This window comes from Pongo pygmaeus, chromosome 11 (assembly GCF_028885625.2).
Source record: "Pongo pygmaeus isolate AG05252 chromosome 11, NHGRI_mPonPyg2-v2.0_pri, whole genome shotgun sequence".
Classification (NCBI taxonomy): Eukaryota; Metazoa; Chordata; class Mammalia; order Primates; family Hominidae; genus Pongo; species Pongo pygmaeus.
The window spans coordinates 48,752,760-48,777,185 of NC_072384.2; the positions used below are offsets into that span (position 1 = coordinate 48,752,760).

At 39.6% G+C, this 24,426-nt stretch overlaps 1 protein-coding gene across 3 annotated transcripts in view; it reads left to right on the forward strand.

Moving 5' to 3' along the window:
• Window positions 1-24,426, forward strand: part of LYPD6 (LY6/PLAUR domain containing 6) — a 141,942-nt gene that overhangs the window by 10,270 nt on the left and 107,246 nt on the right. The gene's annotated exons all lie outside the window — the stretch shown is intronic.

Genomic DNA, 24,426 nt, shown 5'->3' on the forward strand with positions numbered 1-24,426 from the left:
TCCCCCTAGAATATATTTTCTTGCTATATAGATCTTCACTGTTCTTTGACTCGCCATGTGGAATACATTTAATTTCTTAGAAAATTTTCAATCTTGGAGAAAAAAATTCACTTTCAAGTGTTCTAAAAATATTGCCACTTAAAAATACTGACTTTAATAGAAGTAATATCCTGTGTTTATATAGTGGCTTTTCATGGAAGATCAAAGGAATGGTATTAGAAGTATGTGGTTTTTCTTTTATGTATAACTTCATAGGAGAATTTTCTTTTATTGAATTCTTTTAATTCAGATTCTCGATCTGAATTAAAAGAACTACCCGAGTGAATTCACAAAAAGTTTTGCAGCAGTTGTGACTTGTTCCCAGTCAGGTGTGTCCTTGGTCGGGGTGTCCTTCCATCCATTATTCCACAATTGACAATGCTTCTCATCCTTCAAAGCCTAGTTCAATGCAGCCTCCCCAAAGACACCTTTTCTCCTGATTCCCTCATCAGTGTAAATTTTGCTCTTTTATGTATACCTGTATTTTGTACTAACATATTCTTTGTTACATTCTATACATTCTGTTGTTACCTGTATTTTTAGTCTTATTTCTCATGGATGCCAGCATGAACATAATGTTTTGCATAGAGTAAGCCCTCAGTCAATATGCTTAATAGAATAATGCCTTTCATAGAGAAAAGCTGTAAAGATCTTGGGGGGAATCACAAAGGATTGCATCTTAGACTCGTTGTGCTACTATAACAAAATACCTGAGACTGGGAAATTTATATCCAACAAAAATTTATTTCTCACATATCTGAGGCTGAGAAGTCCAAGATGAAGGCACCGGCTGGTGAGGGCACAGTCTCTCTGCTTCTAAGATGGCACTTTGTTGCTGTGTCCTCACACAAGAAAAGACAGAAGAGTGAGTTAAGGCCATGTGAAGAAGCCTCTTCTATAAGGCCCTAATCCCATTTGTGAAGGAGGAGCCTTCATGCGTAATCACCTCTTGAAAGTCCCACCTCTTAATACTATCGCACTGACCACACCTGAATTTCGGAGGGATCACAGGGAAACTATAGCAGATTGGTTTAGATGGAAGGGATAGGTTTTGCATTATATGACAAACTGTCACCTAATGTTGGTCCCTGGATGTCCAGGAAGAACAAATGAATACCACAAGCTATACACATTCTTCTTAGAGACTCTACTCTGCCGCTGTGTCCTTATAATGAATACCTTTTAGGTATTGAGGGCATTCACAAAACAGACTCTAAGCCCTGAGTTGCCCGTGACCTAGGACTTTGGAAAGTTAAGTATGATATTTTTACCCTTACCCTGGGTAAGGCACAAAACCATTAGTGAAGGATATGCCCCCATGACCCAAATACTAGGCCCCACCTTCAACACTTGGGATCACATTTCAACATGAGATTTGGATGGGATACAACACCCAAACCATATCAGTAGGTGATTTCTATTTTTAAAAAATACAAAAGTTTAAGGAAGAAAATAATCATTCCCCATTTTATCACACAGATTTAATTATTCCTGTGTAATTTCTTTATTATTTTAATGATATTCTTTTTCTGTGTGTCACATGGTGGCTACCTAGTTATGGATACAGCATATGTTGAATGTATTTGATCCTTGTCTTACTAGAGTAAACCAGAGGCCAATATAGCAAATTTACTATGTATAAAGATGTACACTCTTCTTCTATGCTACTGAAAAACTCAGTAGTCTCCCATATGGCCTCCTATTTGTGGAAGGGAATAATATGCATAGTTAGGGCTGGTATTTTTTAAACAAAGAAATAGACAAGGCCAGATCTGTTTAATCTCTAATGGCCAATGTTCTTTCTGTTCATTCCCATAGATTAGAATCACAGCCAGCTGGCTTAAAATGTTGTTTTAAGGAACACCAGGTGAGAGGTGGCCAGATCAGCATCACCTCCCCACAGTCCTGATAAATGACTCAGGGTTCAACTCCTCGTGTTGCCAATGTTGTTATTCTTTGGTAAGGTGAACCAGGCAAGCAAAAGTCAATATGGTACAAAAAAATTTTTCTCACCAAAGCTATTTGGTGGCTCAGCTTTCTAAATTAAGGGCACTGCATTTCATAGATAGAATAGCATTTTAAAGACATGTACTGTCTATAATGGTACTTTCTTCTCAGTTGGGAATTATCTAGGAGAGATCTGTGCTAGAGGAGACAGTTTTCAGCTAGGACATGCAAGTTCAAGAAAGGTCCAGTGCCATAGCATCTACAAGACGTCTGGTAGAGAAGCGAGGAAACTCATTTCCTATAGCTTCTGGGCAGTTCTGGCATTGCATGTGGGTTTCAGATCTCTTCTGGAGAAGCAGTGTGCTGAATAAGATCCAACATGGAAAATGGAAACGAAGAGTGGGCAGAGAAGAAGGAGCTAAAGGACTTTTAATAAAGTATCATCTACTTTATAATAGGTTAAAAAAAAACCTTTCAATCCTATCTGATTCCTGTCCTATCAGAGAAATCCCTAAAATGAACAAATTTGAGGAGAATGACAAACATCCATCTGCCTTAACTTATCTTCCAAATTTCTGCCACTCCCAGCTTCAAAGCCACTCCTTTGGCAAGTCATTGATTCAGCCTTAGAAGATCACTGTTAAAAGGCTTCCCTGAGGGGAAAATCATGCTCGTTAATGAATGAATCTAAGCTGAGTAACATACTCTTCCAGTAGGCAAGTGAAAGCTGAGGGAATATGAGTCCAAGCAAGGGGACTGAGATGGGGAAATAGAGGAGGTAACTTTTTCCTTGTAAGGTGTGGGTGGAAAGGAAAGATGTTGAGATCTTTGCTTGTTTCCCACTTTCATCTAAACTCTCATTGCGCTGTTTGCTGAATTATCAACCACCAATTAGTGGTAGGTTTTAGGCCAAGCCAGTTAACTTCTTTGAACTTCAGTTTCCTCAAAATGATTGCATAAGATCAGCACTTCCAAAGGAGGACCTGTAAGGAAAAAAACTGGTTCTGTGGGATATTGCAGGAAGAAAAAACAATGGATTAAAAATGTTTTTGTTTTTGGAGTTGCAGGACTTTTAGAACATTTAGTAACTGAATGTTCACTCTATATATCTGAAAGAAGGTGTAATAGGTAATATTCAGTAACTCCCAGACCTATTTGACAGTGATACTCATTTTGAGGGTTCATCTTGAGGGTCAGTGTTTTCTGCAACACAAAATATTGGACTATCTGGTGTCTGATGTCCTTCTGTGTTTTAAATTCTGTGAATATACAATGAGTTTGTCTCTCTATTTCTTTCCTAGTCAGTCCCCTTGCCTCTTACCTAGAACTGTTTTTGTGTTGTGTGTGAACCATTTGATCAACAATGTACTCTGTTAGAGAATCTCTGCATCTACTTTAAGAGAAGTGCATGTTGAGATAGTGCAAATCTGCAAGCTATGCACTTTTCCCTTTTATTTTTATATTTTAGACTACATTAAGTCAAAGCCAGTCAAAAAGCAAACAATAAATTCCCCAAGTGCTGTATACCCTGCCCAATATCCTAATAAAAATATTGAAACTTTTATACTAATAGAGGGGATAATATTTCAGAAAAGAACAATTTATGAAAGACCCAGATTTTATTCCGACAGAGGCATTTCTGAGCAAAGCAGGGCAATTAATCATAGAGCTGTAACATAAAGATGAAAAGATGAATACTGAATATATAGAAAATGTGCGCTATTCTTCCCTTCATCTTTGGAATTACAAAAGATGTTTATCACCCCTTGCCTTACCAACACCGATCTTGGATTTTTCATTTGGCTTCTGCACCAGATTCACCCTTGACTTGATGAGGAGCAGGTGAAAGCTGAAGTGCTTTGTGGGAGTGGGTGCGGGAGTGGAGGAAGGTATAGACATCCAGGATGTAGGATGGCTGTGTCTGAATTAGACCTCCTCCTACAAAAATAGCTCCTCTTCCAGAGGTTTTTTAAAGTGAGGGAATACAAGGTGGTCATTTGTAATCTCTTGAGTCAGAAAGAGAAAGAGGCAGACATAGTGTCTCGTGCCTATAGTCCACCTACTTGGCAGGCTGAGGCAGGAGTATGGATTGAGTCCAGGAGTTTGGGGCTGTAGTGTGCTGTGATTGCACCTGTAAATAGTCATTGCATTCTAGCCTGAGCAACACAGTGAGACTCCATCTTTAAAAAAAATAGAAAGAGAGTAAGGATTCTCACTGAGACACCCCCTGACCCCATCTCTGAAAAAAGAATGAATAAAGAGTAAGGATTCACACTGACGATTTTTCATGTACTTATTGTTGCATGTCGTGAATTCTCTGAAATTAGAGCAATCTGAATATCTACAGGTAACTTACAGGTAATGTACAGCAGACATCTTACTGTAGGCTATGTGTTTGGTTTGATTGTCTATCGTCCACCCTCAATTTAAATTTTTTTTTTTTTTTTTTTTGAGAAGGGAGTCTCGCTTTGTCACCCAGGCTGGAGTGCAGTGGTGCGATCGGCTCACTGCAAGCTCCGCCTCCCGGGTTCACACAGTTCCCTGGCCTCAGCCTCCCGAGTAGCTGGGACTACAGGCGCCCGCCACCACGCCCGGCTAATTTTTTTTTTGTATTTTTTAGTAGAGACAGGGTTCACCGTGTTAGCCAGGACAGTCTCAATCTCCTGACCTTGTGAGCCACCCGCCTCAGCCTCCCAAAGTGCTGGGATTACGGGTGTGAGCCACTGTGCCCGGCCTTAATTTAAATTTTTAAGAATATTTGTCAAATTTTCTGTTATTTGAATTCAAGCTTGCCTCTGATGAAACACTAATATTTCTATTTAGTTTTCCTTGTCTTGTTTAAAAAATTGGAATTTGTTGTGTACATTTGATTATGTATGTTTTAAAACTCCAAATTGCATTTTGAAATTTGGCAGACAACTGATAACTATATTTTTCTCAAGTGATAAAAGATATATTAATAATATTAGCTTTGCTCTGAGGTCTCGTAGGTCCACAGCCTCCTTGAGTTGCATTAGAGAGGCTTCCAAACTGCACCGTGCTCCAGTTTTTGAATTCAACTCTTCTATTTTTAGAGGCCACCTTTACTATTCTCCTGAACATATAAACGATGCCTTCGTTTACTAGTCTCAAGCCCTGGCAGAGAATAGATGCCCAGTAGATATTTGATGAGCAGACTCTCCTTACTTGATCAGTGTTTCTTGAATAAATGAATGAATTGTTAATGATAAGTGCCTATTATAATCGTCACCACTTTCATTGCAGTAATGTAGCCACTGCCTGGCATCTAACACTATTTTTTAAAAACAGTTAAAAAATAATTTTTTTTGTAACTCAAAAACTTGATGTTAATTAGTATTTAATGTTTGTTTTTCTATTTAAAAAATGCATAAAGTGAAAATTATTGTACATAAAAGTTTTTATACAGATTTCACAAAGCTGAACACATGTGTCTGTGCAACTGGTTCTGTACTGCAGCAGCTCAATGAACTTGGAAGAGACCTGAGTCTTCTCACGTAGGACTAAGTTGCTCTTTATGGGACTGAACATAAGTGCCATAAAACCACTTGGTAGGGTTTGTTTTGGCATGTTACAGCATTTCCCCTTGGGAATGCTCAAACATTTTATGGATGGAGGATTTCCATAAAGTCTTCTACATAACCTTCAAGTCATCTTGTGTGAAAAAGAACTTAGTTTGCATTTGTTCTGTAGATAATTGTTGATGTTTTATAGGTAACACTCTGGATATGTAGGAAGATTGAGGCTTTCCAGCCACTTCTCAGACTTACTGACTAGTAAGTCTCTGTTATTAAAAACTAGTTTTGTTTTTTGTTTTTTGAGGCAGAGTCTCGATCTGTCACCCAGGCTGGAGTGCAGTGGCGCGATCTCGGCTCACTGCAACCTCCGCCTCCTGGGTTCTAGCGATTCTCCTGCCTCAGCCTCCCGAGTAGCTGGGACTACAGGCACGTGCCGCCACGCCCGGCTAATTTTTGTGTTTTTAGTAGAGATGGGGTTTCACCATGTTGGCCAGGATGGTCTTGATCTCTTGACCTTATGATCCACCCGCCTCGGCCTCCCAAAGTTCTGGGATTACAGGTGTGAGCCACCGCACCCTGCCTAAAAACTAGTTGTTTTTCTCACAGTTCTGGAAGCTTGGCAGTCAGAGGTCAAGGTGCTGGCAGGTCTGGTGTCTGGTGACTTGCAGATGGCTGCCTTCTTACTGTATTCTTACATGGGGTGGGGTTGGAGGGGAAGGTGAGAGAATGAAGAGAGGGTGAGAGAGAAGGAGAAGAAGAAGAAGAGAAAGAGGAGGAGAAGGAAGAGGAAGAAGAGAGAAGAGAGAGAAGCAAGCTCTTCCATGTCTCCTTAAGAGCACTAACGCTATACAAGAGAGCCCCACCATCATGACCTCCCAAAGGTCCCATCTCCAAATACTATCGCATCACATTGGGGTTTAGGGTTTCAGTGTATGAATTTTGGGGGACACAAACATTCAGTTTGTAGTACGTATCATTCTTTTTTAGGATGGGCAGGGAAGAGGCTTCTCATCTGTCTGTGGCATTCCCCCTATTTCCCCAATTCCCTAACAATTTGACCAAAGCCATGACCAACATCATCACTTGACAAAATGGAATTGATTTGTTAAAGCACTTGTTCATTTTAAGAATCAACCTAAAGGAAAAAGAATTCAAGTTACTTATTTTGGGGTCTGGCATTGAAATTTTATTTGCTGTAATTTTATCCCCAAAATGACAGATTCCTTTTTCATATTTTTTGAGTGGGTATTTGTGTCATTTTTTTGGCAGCACTTAAGAAACTATCTCTTATTGGTGACTTTGAGAATTGTTCATACTTGAACAGAGATTATGAGCTTAAGTTTAAATAGCTTTGAAATCTTTAAAAAATAGTTACATCTTTTAATTGCATCAACACTGTCTATATTTAACATGTCCAACTATTTAAATGACCTAATATTTTATATTTGCCAATGCAAACATAGCAACAATTAGGCAACAAGTACTTTTTTTCTGGGCCCTACCCAGGGATATAAAAAAATAGAGTGGAGCTGGGCGTGGTGGCTCAAGCCTGTAATCCCAGCATTTTGGGAGGCCAAGGCAGGTGGATCACCTGAGGTCAGGAGTTCAAGACCAGTTTGGCCAACATTGTGAAACCCTGACTCTACTAAAAATACAAAAAAAAAAAAAAAAAGAGTGGAAGACACAGCAACTGTTCTCATGGAACTTGGCTTCTCTCCCTGTCTCTCTTTAAATACCCGAGGGCCAACTTGTGCCAATCATAGTTCTAGGTGGAAATACAATAATAAATGAAAGGGATAAAAGTCTCTAGGGATAAAGCAGTGAACAAAAACCACAAAAAATTCCTGCCGTGGTAGAGCTTACATTCTAGAGGAATAGAGACAGAAAATAAGGAAATAAATAAGAAATGTGCAGTATGTTAGGTGGTGGTAAGTGCTATGGAGAAACTAAAGCGAGGAAGGGGAGAGGAAGTGCAGGGGTGGCTGGGAGGCAGCTGGTACCTTTAACTGTGGTTGTCATGGATGACTCCACTGTGAAGGTATCACATGAGCACCTGGACCAGGTAAGGGAGAGAGCCCTGAGGACCTCTGTGGGAAGAGCCCTCCAGGCAGAAATGCAAAAGTGCTGTGGTGGCCTCATGCCTGGCTTGCCTTCCCAGAAGGTGGGTAGAGCAAGCCAGGGGGAGTGTAGTAAAAAGTCAAAGATGTGAAGGGCAAGCTGTCCAACATGCAAAGCCTTAGAGGTTATCACACTATGTTGACTCTTCCCCCACTCTCTTCCTTCCTTCCTTTGTGAGTTGGGGAGCCATTAGAAGATTCTGCACTGAGGAATCACCTGATTAAATAATTTTAAAGATCACTGGTTACCATGAGAATAAATATAGGAGGGCAAGGTTGGAAAGAGGGAGACTAAATAAGAGGCTGTTGTAGCAGTCCAGATGTTGGCTTAGATCTGGGTGGTTGCAGTGGAGATGCTGAAAAAGGGCATTCTTTGTCTATTTGGAAAGAGTGGAGGAGAGGATCTCTGAAGGATAGGATGTGGAGTATAAGTGAGAAAGCAGTGTCAAGCATGCTTCTAAGGTTTGGGGCCTGATAACTGGAAGGATGGGGCTGTCATTTACTGAGATGCAAAGACTGAAGAGGAACAGATTTGGAAGAGGATCAGATCAGGTGTGCACACCTTAAATTTGAGACACCTATTAGGCTTCTAAATGGAGAAATGGAGTAGGAGGTTGGGAATATGAATATGAATTCAGGGGAGACATCTGTGCTGAAGATATAATGTTGGGAGCGTCATGATCTCAGTAAAAGCCATAAAAGGGGAGCACATCCATGAGAGTGAGGAGATGAGATCAGTCTGTCAGAGACAGAGTGAAGACAACGAAGTTGCAGCTGTGTGCTCCATTATTATTTGCTGTAGGAAATAATAATGTAGGAGAGAAGTAGCAATTTGTGGGCTAGAAGAACTGAAGCAACTTTCATGAAAAGTGTGGGACTTGGACTGGTCCTTGCAAATGGTTAGGATTTGGAGGGGTAGAGAAAATGAGGAGAGGGCATTTTGGTTAAAAGTTACCAGAATTAAACACAGTGCAGTATGAGGTAGTAAGGGAAAACACACCAAAGTCATGATGGGATTTTCTCATGTGTGGAAGGGGTAATACTTGAAGATTTTGTTCAGTCTGTTTCCAAGGATCATGACATGCAAATGGTAAAGAGACTTGGGTCCCATTAAATTTTTTAACATTTCCCAATACTTTGCTAACAGTTTTTCCTCCTTACCCTTGCAGCTGGTGCTGCCTTATATTTTGTAGTAACTTGAAACTGACGTGGGGAATTTTAAGTACATATGTTATCAAAACAGATGTTTCACAGACTTTATAGACTATCAGGAGGTCATCTTGTCTTTCAGAAAGCAGCCTGGAATTTAAATTTAGTTCCTCTTATAATTTCATGCTCCAAAGTAACTATATGAGAAATTTAAAATTTATTAGCAACTTTCTCTTGTTGTTAGATTTTAGAGAGATGGCAATTTCATTAAACCTGAAAAAATATATATACTATGTTACCTAGAGGCAGATTATTGAATAACTTTACTTGCCTGGTGATAAATCTAAGGTGCATGAGTATTTTAACGCTTTCCCAGCAACTTTGGAGTTATATTTTTAAAAAGGAAAAAAATCAACAACCCTGCAGTCCTTTTTGATACAAAGTAACAAAGCAAAAATGAACCTCATGAAAGAATACAAAGGATGCCAGCTTCAGAACAAATGGTTAGAGACATTTTGCCTCTTGTCCCCTCTCCCCACTTTTTCCTAGAATGTATATGAGAATCAAGTGTTGTTTTTATTCTGTGTCAAAGTTTTTCATGGACTTGCAAAAGCTTAGGACTTTGGCAGGACTCCCTGAAGTAAGAGCAAATTATGCATCTCGTTGTTCATTTTCCTTAAAGAATGCCTTTAAAATAACGTGGTGTTAATTGTTTGGCATAACCAGGTGTGACATTCCATATCCCCATTTGTTCTTTGGGTTTCAAGGAGGTGCAGAGTACAACTCCTGCAGGACTTGACAGTTTATCTGTGTCCCTTGAATCCTGCAGGTGTTGGCTGGAGAGTAGCAAGCAGTTAGTGGCAAAGGGGTTTATAAAGAAACCCTGTGGACCCTCTAGTGCTGTCCAGTAGAATTTTCTATCCTATTCTTGGTGACAGGAATATTCTACGGATGTACTTTCCAATATGGTAGATGCTACCCATACTGGCTACTGAGTACTTGAAGTGTGGTTAGTATAGTTGAGGAACTGAATTTTCAGTTGATTTCATTTTAATTAATTTAAATGCAAGTAGCCACATGTAGTTAGTGTTTCCTGTGCACTTGTTTTTATTCTGTAAATAAAATAGTGACTGCACAGCCAAAGCTGACAGCTCATCTTGGGCTTTCTGGAGCACAGAGTGGACAGATGCCCACACTACCCTTGCTGGGGCCTTTCTGCCATCCTGGTGAGTGTCCACAGGCAGATCTTTCACACAGGGACACGGCACTCCTGATTATTTCCAGGAACTGGACAGTATACAGGACTTTTTGAAATGCCTCCCTCTTGTCCTTCCCAGAAGTGGGGAGAAGGAATAAGGAAAGGCAGAATGACATTAGATGAGATGAGGTCATTGTTATGGTCTTAAAGACCTTTTTCTTACAGAGATATTTTAGAAAATAGCCTAGGCTGGGTATGGTGGCTCACGCCTGTAATCCCAGCACTTTGGAAGACTGTACGGATGGATCACTTGAAGCCAGAAGTTCGAGACCAACTTGGCCAACATGGTAAAACCTCTGTCTAATAAAAATACAAAAATTAAATGGGTGTGGTGGTGCACCCCTGTAATCCCAGCTACTCGGGAGGCTGAGGCATGAGAATCCCTTGAACCTGGGAGGCGGAGGTTGCATTGAGCTGAGATCATGCCACTGCACTCCAGCCTGGGTGACAGAGTAAGACTCCATCTAAAAAAAAAAAAAAAAAAAAAAAAAGAAAAGAAAGAAAACAAGCCTATTTGAATATTTTATTACTGACTGAGAATTATCCTGGGCCATAGATGTTAGAGGCAACATTAGTACATACTCATCTTACTGGTGTCTTGAAAGTGAGAATTCTGTGAAGAATCAAATTTCATACCTGGAGGAAGATGGCATGTTCATAAGGAATATTCTCTAGATTATTATTTTAAAAATTTAAAAGTGGATTATTGAAGGTCTACCATGCACCTTCACGTAAATACAAAATGTGTATGTATGGTTCCAGGAAGAGGGTTATTAAAGAAAGGCATAGATAGCCCAGGACATAAAGATGATGAAGATTGGGTCACTGTAAGCCAAGGAAGGGCTGAGTGTGTGACAAGGACAGGCAGTGGGCCCCACCCCAGGATTCTCCAGAAGGGTGTTGCTGTTATGGAAGTGCCGGTCAAAATCACACTGCAGGAGCACGGTAGGTGGTGCAGGATAAAGGAGGCTTTTTGTCTCTCAGTGGTCAGTTTTTACACTGAAGAAGTTGGCCACGGTCTTACTGCTGCTGTGGTGAGCTGCCCCTGCCCTGCCCCAGTATCAGAAGCTGTCCCAGTTGAATTTGCTGAGAAAGGTGTTTAAAAAGATTTGTTGGTTGATATTTCTGTGGACATTCTGCCACTCTCTCTCGTAAAGCTAAATGGAGCTTATGTGCCAGGGACCATGCTTCACTTGCCATCTAAATGAGGAGGAAAAAAATGTGTACATGGAAGAAGAAAACTAACGATAAAAAATGCTACAAGATAGATCCCCAATGAGTGGTGCAGACAGTAACTGCCATATCCGATAGTTGTCTTCAAATGCATAAAGGGCTGGCAGGTGGAAGAGGTGTTAGACTTACTCTCTGGGGCTCCGGAAGGCAAAACTGGTGGTATTTCTCTTTAATTAAAAAAAAGATTTTTGAAGGCCTATTTATGTAGAGTATTCTGGGGAGAGAGAATGATTTAGGAGAGGACAGCATGTGCAGGATATGAAGATGTGACAGTGGCTGCAAGTTACAGGGAAGTTCATTCCAGTGAATAGAAGGGAGAGCTTCAGAAAACACAACAGGCTGCTGTGAGGAGGTTATCTCCCTTCCTCGGAGGTGTTCACAAACAGACCTTGCCTACTGGCTGGGAAAGGGGATTCATACTGGTAGAGCAGGGCTCAGTCAAATCTGGGTGGCTACCTCCTTTTGTAAATGAAGTTTTATTAGAACTCAGCCATTGCCCATTTGTGTACATATCCTGCATGGTTGGTTTTGCACTGCAATGGTAAAAGTGTGTAATTGGGACAGAGATCATTTGTCCCACAAAGCCTAAAATATTTGTTATCTGGCCCTTTATAGAAAAAGTTTGCTGGACCCTACATAGGATTGGATTTAGAGATACATAAAATCCTTTTTAATTTTCTGGTTGTAAGGGATTCAGAAAAGAAGACAAAAGCCTTGTGGGAAGTCTGAAGAAGGTTTCTTGCAAGATGTGAACTTTTGGTTGGGCCTTAAAAGAAAGCACTTGCTGGTCCTGGCAGAGGAGGCCTGTCCACATGGAACTCTTGAGCAGATCTCAAGAGGACTACATCTCTGGTCCTTGAATGCAGTGTACAGACTCATTCCAATATCTGTGCATTCATTCATGCATTGTGACTCCAGCATATTGCAGGCCAATGTAGTCATCTACAAACAGTTCTTGGCCTGCTCTTGGTAAAGTAAGCACAAATTCTGGCATGAGCTGTTGGCATTTTGATACTAACTTTGCCAGAATGAAAATGCTCATAAAGTTCAATGTTTATCGTTGAGTTTTACAGAGTTATTTTATTTTAAGTATAATTGTCTCACCTAGACACAACTTAGAATTTATTTATATATTCTGCTTAATTGTAGGATGTAAGAAATGATGGTTCCAAAACGAAAACCTCACTGTATTTGTAGGAGATGCAACTCGGAGTGTTAAGGATAGGATGATGCACATTACTATTCATGCCTTTTTAATTGATTAGCCTTTAAGGCTTCTGCAAGCCTTTAAAAGTTGTTTTGTCAACATTAGACCAGCTGCTGTGTAATTATGGTAGCTCTTCTTGCAGTTAAATTCGTTTAATAACGTGTTCAATCTGCTGATGCCAAAGTGGTTTGAACCTGTGATATATACTATGGAGGGCTTTTGTTTTTACTTACAGATGGTCGGTGCCATTTTCTGGGCAACTCTAGAATTTTCACAGAAATTTTAAAGATGAATTACTTGAAAATGGGAGGCAAATGAATTTGAACATCAGGTTACTCCTCCCCCTATAAAATTTGTTCATATGTGACTTGAATTTTGAACTTGGCTCATAACAACGTAAATGTGCTCATTAAAAAAAAAATTCCACCTTGAAACCTTTTTAAGGCTCTTTTCTCTGACTCTCCAGCTTGTAAATTAAATCAAATCTTTCTGGCACCAGAGAGATGATGGTGGAAACAGTGGGCCTGTAACAGAGATCACTTGTTAATGAGGAGCCACAAAAGGGTGGTTCTGCCTTCCATTCAGGGGCTGAAACTTCACTCAGAAAACTGAGTATGAATTTAGCAGTGTGTAAAGTCTGGCATGAGAACATATAACTAGTGATAGGGTCTGGTGTCAGAAAGATACAAACAGAATATCCTGTGTTTGTCTCCTCCCAGATTCACCTGTCCTTCCCCCCACATTGGATTGTACTGGTGGATAAGGCATGAGAGGTGGGAGCAGTGATGATGGTGGCTATAGAGGCTGCCCCTGTTAGTTCAGGCCATTTTGGTGGCTTCTTTCCTATAGCCATTTTTTTTCCCCTAAGATGGAGTCTTGCTCTGTCACCCAGGCTGGAGTGCAGTGGCACGATCTCAGCTCACTGCAACTTCCGCCTCCTGGGTTCAAGCAATTCTCCTGCCTCAGCCTCCCGAGTAGCTGAGATTACAGGTGCACACCACCACACCTGGCTAATTTTTGTATTTTTAGTGGAGACGGGGTTTTACCATGTTGGCCAGGCTGGTTTCAAACTCCTGACCTCGTGATCTACCCACCTCAGCCTCCCAAAGTGCTGGCATTACAGGCATGAACCACCGCACCCGGCCTCCTATAGCATTTTAAAAGGCAAACCATTCAAAACAGAGGCGCAGAGCATCAACACATGAAGGAATAAGAGATTAGACCAAGCTACAGCACCTTTCTGTGGCCCCATTATTTAATTTGTATTAAGGAATGCACCTGTGTTGTTGGAAAACCATGAGACGAGTCCGTCAATCACCTGTGCTCACCTTTTCTTTTCACTGTACAGCGAAAGGGGGCTTGGAATGCAATTAACCTTATACATTCTGAAAAAGCCGACATGCTTCAAGCTTGAATAGAAGTTCAAGAATATTAATGACCTGCAAAATTTGAAGAAGCAGCTAACCTTGGCGATATCGGCTTACATAATGGTAGGGCTAGCCAAAAATTGTGCCTCCTGTACTCACTCACAATGTGCAGATTTGTTTGCCTTGAAAGCTCATGAGCCCTGAGAATTGGGGCATTTAAGAGTTTGAGGAACCATAGACTTATAAGCATAGAGCACTTGTGGTGTTATGAAGTAGCCACTAGACACTCAAATGAAGAAAACTAGAATTTATTTAATTAAAAGTTATTTAATTAATTATATTTTTTCCTATGGGATAAAACTGTTCCTGGTAAATGGCTTAATCTTTTCAAAGTTACATTAAATGTTAATCTGGAGTGTTTTTAATATTGCAGGCTCATAGAGTTGTGTATCAAGATGTGCCCAAGAAAACTACCATCAGTCTCAGCATTATATTTCTAAATATCAAAACTTGCTAGTGTCAGTAGAAGAATATATCTTTTTGGTAACATCACCTTTTGCTAAAATGCATAGTTTATATTGATATGATAGGAATTAAATCAGCCTCAGTTGTCAGTTCTAATCAGCTGCATGAGACATGGTCTTCAATTAATCTTATCTCATAAACATTAGCATTTTATATACTTTGTCAAAGTCTTGCATACAGTTTTAGAAAATTAGAAACTTTCAGAACTTCTTTGAGGACTTCAAAATCGTTTTTGTTACCCTTCCAAAATAATCTTATGTTATCTTGAGATTGAGTTGAATCAGAGAGGAGATGTTGGCTTTAAGACCCGATAGTCATAAACCTACATACATACATATGCACATATATCCACATATACGAGTAATCAGTTCCCAAGGAACCCAGAGGTCAGCAAGACAAGGGACTTGTGGATACTCAGATGGCCAAATGTCATGGAGGTCTTTACTTCTCAAACTAATCGTCCCCTTAACTCTCCTGTTATGTTCAAAGGTACCCAGGAGTAAAATCTTTTTATTTTTCTTATCAAGTATGTAGAATCTTGTTTGTAAGCAGCAAATACCTGGCTCAAATTAACTTAGGAACATTAATCTCATGTATGGGCCAGAATGTGTGTTTCTCTTTCACTTGACTTACTCTCTGTGGACTCTGTGAGGACTGGCCTTTGTACTCTGGGTCTGTGTGCTTGCCTAACAATAAATTTTTATGGTGATGAACTGTGCCACCCCTCTGTTATGTTATTAAGTGTAAAATAAATTGAAAGAAGAGTTAAATAGTCAAAATGCTGGAAGAACAGGGCAATAGCAGGGACTTGAGAGCATTTAATACTCTTTCCCCACCTTTTTTTTTTTTTTCCTGTTACCTTACTGGTTTCATTCTTTCTTAATGCAAAACGAGTATGCAAACAAGATGGGAGTGATGTCCTCAGATGCTGCTGAAATGTACACATCTCATAGTTTATGCCACCATTTAGGACTGACTCATGTTCTCTCCAGTTCCAAACTCAACAATCCTAGGGAAGAAAGCTCATTGGCCTATCTTGGGACAGATATCAACATGGACCAATAAGTTGTGGCTGGAGGTAGGACCACATTGTACAAACTTGTCATTGGTGACCGCTTTTCTATGTATTAGTAAAAGAAAAATCACTGTGGGCTGGAGAAGCTTCAAACACACGAGATGTTTTCCTTCCCTACGTGGACACATCACCTCAGTCTTCCCAAGTATGACTACTGGCCTCTTCTGAATGTCTTCTTTTTCCCCATTACCTCTAGCCTGAGTGCCATTTCTTTTTATGATTTGGTAAAGAACTTGGGGCAACACATATTGTAGACAGGAGGAGAATTTCTGGGTTGGTGATTTAGAGCAGATCTCTTCTGATCCTTTCCCCGGAGCCCAGTGCCCCTCATTTCCTTTTTGTCATGCAGGAGGAGGTGGCAACTCAGGAGAAGGCAGATGGAAAGGTTAAATGGTGAAGCTCACAGTCTGCTTGGCCAAGGAAATAATGCCCTTTTCTTAAAGGCTAAATGTTTTTTCAGGATGAGTGGATCAGTGGAGTCCAAATATTCTTGACCACTATAGGAGATATTTGATTCTTTATGTATGTATAACATATATGTAATAGTTGTAGATAAAGCAATTTTGATTTTTCTTTGTTTACTGATTTGTTTTCATTATCCAAATTCACTTGTATGTACTTTTAGGCTGAGAAAGTTTTCCAAACCATTTTAACATGCAACTCTTCAAAAATTTACTGAGATTCTTTGTGTTTGCTTAAATAGGAGCCATTCTGTCTTTTTTCCCCAAGTTAATGGTGCTAACTCACTTAATGTTCTAATTCTGACAGCCATTCAGTAGTAATGCATTTCCAAAGGAGTTGCAGTAGAATTTTAAGCCTTGTATTTTTGGCTCCTACTTAGTTATCTACCCTGATTGGCATTTAACCATTGAATTAGATTTTTCTTCTACTGAAGAGAGCTTTATGAACTTTAACTTCAAGTGTCTGTGTCACAGTGTGATTTGTTTGCACTATGATTGACACTGAGTAAGCACTTTTTGCAGGAAAAGGCATTGTCTTTTAGGATTGCGGGAGGATTTGGACACATAGTCTCCTAACACTTTTTTCCAGGGTTCCATTTAATAGTTGTGCACATCAATAACAATCTCACCTGGCACACGTTAACATGGTTACTTTATTTTTGCCATCAGTAACGATCATATTCCCTGAGAGCTGTTTCTCTGGGCCTGTTGACTGATATGGCCATAAATATATCCCCAAAGGCTAAAACTGTACCTGTTTCAGCACAGATGAAACAAAAATAAATGTCCCACTGTTTTAGTATTACAAATTATAATCTCACTACAGCATGAACTTTAAGGTGGTGATAGTTCAATTTCTACTCTTTGTTTTTGACATGATGGTAGAATAAATACAATTTAAAAACATTTTATTCAATTAATTTTCAGTGACCATTTTGTGTGCCTGGTTCATTCTGTGCTCTCTAAATCATGAAATACATTTCTTTCTTTTCTTTTCTTTTTCTTTTTCTTTTTTTTAAGACAGAGCCTCACTCTGTGGCCCAGGCTGGAGTGCAGTGGCATGATCTCGGCTCATTGCAGCCTCCGCCTTACGGGTTCAAGCGATTCTCCTGCCTCAGCCTTCTGAGTAGCTGGGATTACAAGCATGTACCACCATGCCTAGCTAATTCTTGGATTTTTAGTAGAGATAGGGTTTTACCATGTTGTCCAGGCTGGTCTTGAACTCCTGACATCAGGTGATGCTCCCGCTTTGGCCTCCCAAAGTGCTGGGATTACAGGCATGAGCCACCACGCCCGGCTGAAATACATTATATTTCAAAAAATAGTACTACCTTTAGAAGTTCTTACCTTTAATTGTTAATAGTGAATAAACAAAATAATGTTTTCTGGACCTATAAATGGATTTTGAACATATCCTTGCCTTAAAGAGACCAAATAATATACTTGCTGTTTCTTCCTATTATATTATCATATTCATTCACTCAATCAGCAAACATCGATTACTCTACCTCCAGGAACCTAAAACATACTAGGGACATATAGACAAGTAACAAATCTTTAATAGAGAGTTAGAGAAGTCATGACATAAAGTACTACAATGGGGACACAAAGATAGGGACTGGCTGGTTCCATTCAGGGATTGCTTTAACTAGAAGATAACACTTGAAGTAAGCCGCTTATGCTAACTGAGTGTTCCCAGAGAGGGCCAGAAAGAAGGCCAAAAGAATGTGAATCAAGTCCTAGAGCATAAAGCAGCATGGGCAATTGGGGGAAGTTGTTTGTTTAAATTTAGAGTCAAATGTGTATTGGAGTGAGTATCTAGAAGCAGGACACAGAAAAGGTGGGATAGCGCCTAATCAAAGATGAATATGCAAATATATATATTTTCTAAATATATATGTATTTGACTAGAATTTGCATTTTATTCTAGATATTAGTAGTTTTGCAACGTTTTTGGTTTACAGTATTTAAGAGGAAGATGAATATTCCTGTGATTGTCAACTTGGGGAAGTACCAGAATCTTGTTGGGTGGAGGACAGGGGACACATTAATAATTTTAAAAACCTGCAAGGTGATTGTGATAAGTCCTTGCTTCCTCTGCATTGAGAATTATTGCTATGGGCAGTGGAAACTACTGAGTTTTAAGTGGAGTCCTTAATATCAGTGACCTCATTAAAGTACTATCTCAATTTATTATTCTTTAAATAAAACAATTGAAAAACATACTTACCTCCTCCATTTCTACGCTCCCATGATCCTCTATGTAATTTTTCAGTATCAAATTTTAAAAAAACTCATTTGTTGTGCTGTTGGCACAAACATATTTTAAAGGAGTGTTTGGGAATGGAACATAAAACAGAAATGGAAAAAAATATTAACATTACATATGTCTGTCTTTGATTTCCGTGACTGCACATCTTTGATTTCCGTGCACGTCTTTGATTTTCATGACTCAGAGCTTTTCTGAGATTCCTATGGGGGTGTCCAGGCTAATGGGAGAAGCAGCTGGAGGAGAGTATGGCAGGCCGAGTGCCCGGCACACAGTAGGCACACAATGATTGCTAGTGTCTTTAGCTTCTCCTTTTAAACTTTAGCTCTTTAGTTGAAACTTAGGAGCCACTGGATTTTCTGTTAGTGGCTAATGTCAAGAGTGGCTGAGAAAAATGTTTGAAACCGAGGAGAAAATAGTGTCTCAGATATCAGACACATATAAACATTAGAAGGGAATTTAATGATTATCTCGTATCCCAACCTTCTGCTTCGCAGTTGGTGAAACCAAGGCCCTGAGAGGTTGAGTGACTTGACATCACAAGGCTATTAAATGACAGAAAAGGACCAGAAGCCAGGTCCTTTAGCTCCTTCATGTCTCTCAGACATGTAGATGGCATTTCTTCCTGTTTTTTCTTTTTCTTAGAGTTAGATCCATGAAAGGTTCTAATCAGCATATCTAAAACATAGCCCTTCGTGAACTTCTTCCTCTTTCTCTGCTTTTCGTATCCCTCTATTACTAGAAAGGGATCCCAATCCAAACCCCAGGAGAGGGTTCCTGGACCTCGTGCAGGAAAGAATTTGTGGCAAGTTCATATTGTAAAGTGAAAGTAAGTTTATTAAGAAAGAAAAGAAACAAAAGAATGGCTGTTCCGTAGGCAGAGCAGCGGCATGGGCTGCTCACCTGAGTATACTTACAGTTACTTCTGGATTATATGCTAAACAAGAGGTAGATTATTCATGAGTTTTCTGAGAAAGAGGCAATTCCTGGAACTGAGAGTTCCTTCCTGTTTTAGACCATATAAAGTAACTTCCTGACGTTGCTATGGCATTTGTAAACTGTCATGGTGCTGTTGGAAGTGTCTTTTAGCATGCTAATACATTATAATTAGTGTATAATGAGCAGTGAGGACGACTGGAGGTCACTTTTGTCACCATCTTGGCTTTGGTGGGTTTTGGCTACCTTCTTTACCACAACTTGTTCATCAGCAGGGGCTTTGTGACCTGTATTTTGTACCAGCCTCCTATTTCATCCTGTGACTAAGAATGCCTTAATCTCCTGGGAATGCAGCTCAGTAGGTCTCAACCTTATTTTACCCATCCCCTATTCAAGATGGAGTTGCTGTGGTTCAAATGCCTCTGACACCTCAGTGGCATCAACATCTACCATGCACTTGAGCTAGTCATTTCAGCATCAATTTTGTCTCCATCTTATACAGTATTCAGCTAGTCATCGAGTCCTGTTGGTATCACTTTGGAAATGTCTCTCACATCTATCTTTGCTTTTATTTCCTATATTACTTCCTTAATTTAGTCTTTACTTGTTTTTTTTTTTTCCCTCTGGACTATTGAAGTAGCTTTTAAATTGGGTTCTGCCTTCTGCAATCCACTGTCTCCACTGCCTCTGGAGTTTTCTTTTTGAAACATAAATCTGAATGATGGGTTAGTAGTCTTCAGTGGCCTTTCATTCTATTGAAAAGTCCCTTTCTCTAGCTGTAGCCTTTCACAATATAGCTTTGATGTCCCTTTTCAACATTTTCTTCTGATCATTTTCTACTCCCTTTATCTGCCAGACTCTGATCACACCAGCCCATTCAATGTTCCTAATTTTTCCGTGTACTTTCCTGGGACACCCTTCATCATCTCAGTTTGAGCACACATCAGTGCTCAATTCTATGCAGGTGTAGGAGAAGAAAAGTTGTTTTCCTCTGTTCTTTATAGTTCTTAGTTGGGGTGGACCCCTGTAACAAAAGACAGATTAAGAAGAGAAAAACAAGTTTATTAACATGTATATTTCAAATATACATGGGAGATACCCAGATAAATGAGTAAATCTCAAAAGGGTAGATTTGAATTCAGGCTTAAATATCATCTTCAGCTAGAACAAAGAAAGCTGTTGGGGGATACAGTTATGGGAGGTAACCAGGAAAAGCATGAGACACAAGGGTAAGATTCCTTATATAGATTTAAGTCAGTGCCTTCTCCATTAATAAAAGTCTCTAGTGATTTAGAGTCATCTTTCCTGATGCGGAGAGGGTGACACAGTTACAAATAGAGATTTCCTTTATAGATGTAAATTTTCCTACAAAAGGGTAACTTCTACTCTGCTTTTAGAGCTTCTCCTGTATTTTTAGTGTTCAAAATAATCAGCTTGAAGTAATCTTTATGCCAAAGAGGCATACTTTGGGATGGCATATTCTGGTCTCTTAAACATACATCACTTTCTTTGAGTCCTCCTTTCCTTTCTTGGTCGAGATAAACAGATGGATCCTCTGTTACCCACAGAGCACTTTGTTTCTTCTCTAACCATACTGAGTGCTGTAGTCTGATGTGCATGAGAATTAATTTTCTTTTTGAATATGTCTGTTTTATTCAATAGTTTGTGAAGTCCTTGAGCTCGGCAGTTGTATCAAATTCATTTTTATATCCTTGGTACCTGTGGTAAATTGAATAATGGTCCCCTATAGATTTTCATGTTCTAATCCCTGGAACCTGTCAGTGTGTTACTTTACATGGTAAAAGGCATTTCTTAGATGTGGTTAAGTTAAGGATCCTGAGATGGGGCTATTATCTTCTTAATATGGTGGAGAAAGGCAGGAGGGTTGGGGCAGAGAAGAGGATGTGATGAGAGAAGCAGGGGTAGAGAGGGCATAGTCAGAAGAAGCAGAGGTTGCAATGCTGTGCTTTGAAGATAAAGGAAGACAACATGAGCCCAGGAGTGCATGTAGCCTCTGGAAGTTGGAAAAGGCAAGGAAGCTCATTCTCCCTTAGAGCCTCCGTAAGGAATGAAACTGTGCAGATGCTTGATTTTAGCCCAGTAAGACCCATATTGGACTTCTGACCTTCAGAACTTTGAGATAACACATTTGTGTAAGTTTCGAGCTACTAACTTTGTGGTAATTTGTTACAGTAGCAATAGGAAACTAATACAGTGGAGGAGAGGAAAAATATTTTTTTCTCTACCCATTGTAGGTTTATGGATGAGGCCTCTATGACAAAAAACAGATTAACAAGAGAAAAGCATACAAATTTATTTAATAAATTGTTATGTGACATGGGAGCCTTCATAAGGAAATTGAGACCCACAGAAATAGGTAAACCTGAGTATTTTTAGGCTAGGTTTGATAATGAGTGGATAGTTGTGGAGAAATATGATAGGATAAAAAGGGTATAATGTAATAGGAATAAATTGAGGGGAACTTAGAAAGGTCTGTTTGTTCAGATTCCTCTCCATGACTGTCTTAATCCATTTTGTGCTGCTACAACAGAATGGCTGAGACTGGGCAACTTATAAACAATATAAGTTTACTTGTTTCATGGTTCCAGAGTCTTGAGAAGTTAAATATCAAGGATCTGGCATCTGCTGGGGGCCTTTTTGCTGCATCATCCTATGGCGGAAGGTAGAAGGGAAGGAGAGTGCATGTGAGAGAGTGAGAAGTGAAGGGGGCTAGAACTCATTATTTTCTTAGGAACGTACTCTTATGATAAATAACCCACTCCCAAAATAATGACATTAATCCATTCCGAGTCACCTCTTAAAGATCTCACCTCTCAACACTGTTGCATGGGAGATTAAGTTTTCAACACATGCAATTTGGGGGACACATTCAACTCAAAACAGTGACGCTTCATCTTCAGCAACAAGGATGTTCCTTTTCTCCTGGTATAGGGAAGCACCTCTTAGATGAGGGTCAATGATCTACTTCAAGGGAAAGTCAGAAAGTCCTTCTTAGGTTTTTTGACCAGCTTCAGGGGAGAAGTATGGGGGCGGGTCAGAGAACTTCCTGCTACTGAAGGAATTTTTCTCACATTCCTTTAGCCTTAAAGTTTCACTATGCCAAGGTGCCATATTTTGTGTTAGTATGTTCTGAGCCCCATCAACAGCACTTACACACATGAAACATGCAGTTGGGCTCAGTGTATTTGCATCTGACCTTGACTAATCAGAGAATTGTTCTTGATGCCCATGATGATCAAAGCTAACATTTATTGAACCGTTTGCTGTATGCCAGTCACTGTGGTCAACATTTATACTTGATCTTCATAATCACCATATGGCACCATTATTATCCCTATTTGGCAGATGAAAAAACTGATGCACAAAGTGTTTTAATAATTTTCCCCCAATCACACTACTCAATAGGTGATGGCACTGGGACTTGGAAGTGAGCAGTCTGGCTCCCAGGTCTGTGGCCACAGCGCTCTATCCTGCTTAGTCATGTTCTCATGTCACATATATGCAATTTATGTGTGCTGTCCTAGTGTGATATGTCGTGAGGAAAATTGGAAGATCTAGATTTGAATATTGATGCCTTCAGTAATCAGTTGACTCTGTAAATGTGGGCAAGTCAGCTAACCTAGATCTGTGTGCCTGTCTTTGTTAAATCGTTCTTTTTCTGCTTACCTTATGGGGTTAATATGAAGACTGAATGATAAATCACATGGGAAAGTGCTTTGAGAAACAGCAGGCACTACACATATGCTATTTATAAGTATATATTTGGTTGATGTAGATCTTCTGCAGATTTCCTCATAGCAGGATTACCTGGCTGGGCTGACTCATTTGGTGAGTAGGGGCTTAATAATATTTGGTAAATGCATTTGATAAAAATGCTCTTTTGCCCTCTTAGTTCTCATTCTTATATTTTGGGTTGTTGACACTAAAAATCTGAAAGCTCAGAATTTAGTCTCCTTCATAGAACTTTATTTTCTTTCCTACTTTTAAAAAAATGAGCCTTTCTTATCTCACTCCTGAGCTAATATTTTTATCTTGTAGCCCATAGGAAGGTACGACTTATAGAAGATTTGCAATGATTTCAGCAGCTTTTCAGAAGGGCTTTGAGTGAACAGTTAATCTCTTGAGAATGCAAAGTCATTTGTGGTGTAGAATCTTAGGCCAGTGTTGAGTTGCAAATCCTGGGGAGTCCTGACTCAAGAAGATAGGGAATTTAAAAAGAAAGCCAGTGAAATACGTTTGATTCTCTTTTTCCCTGTCCTGCCTTAGCCTGCAATGTTACTTATTCCTTTAAGATGCTTTAATTGCTAATTGTCTGCTGTTTGATTTTGAGGTTAGTTGAGATCACCAGGATGATGGAAGGCCTGACCTGACCAGACCTGAATTCATTGGCAAATTTTCAAGTTTTTGAAAAATTAATGAGTTTTGGCTGAGATGACACCTGACTTTTTACAGCATCTTGTTTTGATTTAGTGTTTCTTTTGTTTACTTGTCAGATATTCCCGCCCATGACATGGATTTACAGAGTACAATTTGTTTTTTTTTTTTTGCATGTTCAAAGTCAAGCTATCCTGATTGGTGCAACATACAGACATAAAATGATACTTTGAAGGGCATCCTTATGGATACATTTTTGTTCCTCTCTCATTGTTTCCCTGGGATGTATTCTTAGACATAGAATTACTCCAGGAAGGGTACCAACTTAAAACATTAAAATCAAACCAAACAAGAAAAAGATACATATTAATAGATTGTATTCCCTAAAGGCTGTACTAATTAACACTCCTACCAGTAGTGTATGAGAATGCTTATCTCATGGCAACTTTGTCAGTGTTCACTTACTCCATAGCATCTCTGGAGTACTCACAATCTTCCAGGTTCGGACATTTTTCAGAAGTTTTCAAAATCACCCCAGGTGATTTGAAGCTGAAACCCCTGGTTTAGTTAATAGGAGAAAAGCATTCTCTTACTATCTCTTAGTGGTCTGAATCTCTCTCACTATCCCCTTAAAATAGATCAGTCACTTTAGGTCATTGGTGTGTTTTGCTATACAGGACATACTATTCCTAATGAACAGCCCCTTCATCAGTCTAACACTCTTGAACCACTAATTCACAGTAGTGTCACTTCTAGGCTTATTAATATAATCTTTTGCCCATGCAAAGCTCTCCAATGTTCAGATAATTCTGCTGGATGATGTTACCTTTCAACTGAACCACATCATCTTGTTGGCAAAGCACCTCACGAATACTATCTCGTTTAACTATTGCAGGGACCTTGGAATTAGAC